Source organism: Cervus elaphus, chromosome 1 (genome assembly GCF_910594005.1).
Source record: "Cervus elaphus chromosome 1, mCerEla1.1, whole genome shotgun sequence".
In the NCBI taxonomy this organism is placed as follows: Eukaryota; Metazoa; Chordata; class Mammalia; order Artiodactyla; family Cervidae; genus Cervus; species Cervus elaphus.
This window is the reverse complement of record NC_057815.1, coordinates 59,286,047-59,288,922: the sequence shown is the minus strand read 5'-3', so window position 1 is coordinate 59,288,922 and position 2,876 is coordinate 59,286,047. Positions and strand designations below refer to the sequence as shown.

The 2,876-nt window shown below is 40.0% G+C and overlaps 1 non-coding gene across 1 annotated transcript; it reads left to right on the top strand.

Annotated features, from left to right (window-relative positions):
* The first annotated feature begins 2,774 nt into the window (after positions 1-2,774).
* Positions 2,775-2,876, top strand: LOC122703597. The gene has a single exon (XR_006343536.1). It is a non-coding gene; the product is annotated as a U6 spliceosomal RNA (small nuclear RNA).

Sequence of the window (2,876 nt, the reverse complement as noted above, 5' to 3'; positions counted from 1 at the left end):
GGTGTCATCTTTTAAGAGGCCGCACACATCCCTGAAAATGAGACAATATTCTTACCTCAGGTGGTTGAGAAACCCAGCTGCCTAACCACACTGACTACCCAGGGGATTGTTTGAGGGTCAAGGAAGATCTAGTAGAAAAGGAGAAGGAAGGGGACTTCCCTGGTGGTCCAGTGGTTAAGATTCTGCACTTCTACTGCAAGGAGCAAGGGTTCAAGCCCTGGTCTGGGAACCAAGATCCCACATGCAGTACAGTGCAGTCAAAAGAGTTGAATAAATAAAATAAAGCAAAATAAATTTTCTATGAAGAGAAGGAAGATAAGACCTTTCCAGCAGTATTCAATTTGTGAAATTTTCGCTAAGTTGGATTAGAAGTCTGAGGAGTCTGACCAAGAGAAGTATAGGACTCCTGTTCCTTCAGTTCCTCTACAGATGTGCCCTGGAAATGTGGCACTTACAGATAGAGAGCTAATTGAGTCCTTGGGCCTTGGAAGTTTCTATGGAACAAGAATATGGCTTACCTCTTCTCAAACCTGTAGAGAATTAGGAAAAACTGCTTCTGTTACACAGCTCCTCAAGTAAGTGTCTCATCTAGCCATGGTGCATTTGTCAGACAAAGTTCATGGGTACTGATGCTACTCTTGCTGAGGTCTGGGGGAAAAAATATGAAAGCAGTGGGAATCTGGAGAAAGTAGATATTAGAAAGGCTGCTCAAAGGAGACCCAGCAATGACTGATCTCACTGTCCCTGGGGCCAATACCAAACCAGGGCCTGTCCTGGGGGAAGCTGCCCAGTTTCCTCATCCCATAACCCCACCCCCTCTATTCTACCCCTGTGTTTAGAGGGGCATAGCCTAACCTCTCAGCTGAAATGGTCTCCCCTAGAAATGCTGGTCATAGAAACAGCATAGTAATGAATCCCTTTGGGCCTGTTTCCTGGTGCTGTCTCCCTGCACTCTTCTCTCACTAAATGAGCTTGGAGGCCCTGGGTTTCTATGTCACCTAAGGGAGGCACTGATGGCCCATTTCCAAATTACTGACAGAATTGAGCAGGAAGCAAAGGTCCCTTTCATGGCCAGCCAGCCTTCTACCCCAGATTTAAGGTGGGTTTTAGGGCATCTGTGGAATGTTGCTTCTCACCTCCATAACCCTGGCCTCTCTTATCATCCTCTTAGACTGGACCATTTAATTCAATATGGCTTTGTTCTGTGAAGTCTGTAATTACCAGGTCTTCCCTTCATTGACCTTTGTGTGAAAGCCACTCCGTCGTGTCCAACTCTTTGTGACCCAGGCCTGGGGGAATTACAATCCAAGCCAGAATTCTCCAGGCCAGAATATTGGAGAAGGTAGTTGTCCCCTTCTCCAGGGGACCTTCCCAACCCAGGATTCAAACCCAGCTCTCCTGCATTGCAGGTGCACTCTTTACTGTCTGAGCCACCTCTGGCAATCTGTTGTATCCTCTACATAAGTATGTGTCTTTGATGTTATTATTGTCTGTTATTGTATGTTATTATGCAAATCTGTGAATATTGCACAGGAACAATAAAAAGAAATAGAGACAGTACTAAAGTTGGAGAATGTTAGTGTTAATGAAAATCTTTTAAATGCTCTCAGAGAAAAATGACAGATTTCCCACTGACAAAGACAGATACAGACAGAAGATAGTGGAGTTTTCACCGACAGTAATCAGACAAGAAAGAAACATCTTCAAAAGCAATGAGGGAACATAACTGCCCACTTGAAGTTCTCTCTACGCATAGATAAATTATCACTAGAGAGTGAAAACAAATTACAAACAGAAGCACAAGACTTTACCACCAAAGATGCCCCAATAAAATAATTTCAGCAAGGAAAAATGTGATGCCTAGGGATGTTTATAATACAGGAAGCAATAGTGAACACGAAAATTGACTCAATAAATGTGTTGCTAATTTTAACTGACCAATAATGAGCATATTTGTATTTCAAAACAGTACAATTGAAATTCTTGACAAAAATCAAAAGATGGCAGGGGAGTTTTCCTATTGGTACTTAAAGAAGATTGTTGAAGTAGAATATTAAAAGCTTCATATATATTTATCTCCAATTATTATTTCCCACATTTTTTCATTTTTATGAAGGTACAGTTTTCATACAGGAAAGTTCACCATCTTTAGTGCATATTTTGCAGGTTTTGACAAATATATATAGCATAAGACCATCACCAAAATCAAGATAGAGAAGTTGTATTGACTCCCCAAATTCTCTGTTACCCTTTGGTATTCATACCCCACCCTCACCCAAACTCTTACCAACTCTCTGATCTGTTTACTGTTGCTCCTATTTTCGTGTTTTTCTGCATGTTATATGAATGGTTTCAGATATTTTGAATCTAGCTCCTTTCACTTAACATCATATGTTTGAGATTCACCCAAATTCTGCTATTAATAGTCTGTTACCATTTTTTGCTGAGCAGTGTTCAGTTGTGTGGGTGTATCATAATTTGTTTATCCATTCACCAGTTAAAGGACATTCGTGTTGTTTCCAGTTTCTGTCGTTTGTGGAAAAAGTCATTCTAAATATTCACATATAGGTTTTTAAGTAAACATAAGTTGTTATTCACTTGGGTAAGTACCTAGTAGAGAGCTTGCTCGGTTATGATAAGTGTATTAAGTTGATCAGAAACTGTTTTCCACTGTGACTAATCCATTTTCATTCCCAATTTTATTCTCATTTTTCATTCTGTTAAGTGGTAAAATATAGAGTCTTTAAATTCTGATTAAAAGTGAGTAAAAGTGCTTACTTTGGCAGCAAATATACTGAAACTGGAACGATACAGAAAAGATTAGTGTGGCCCCTGTGCAAGGATGACAAAAGATTCATGAAGTGTTCAAAATTTTT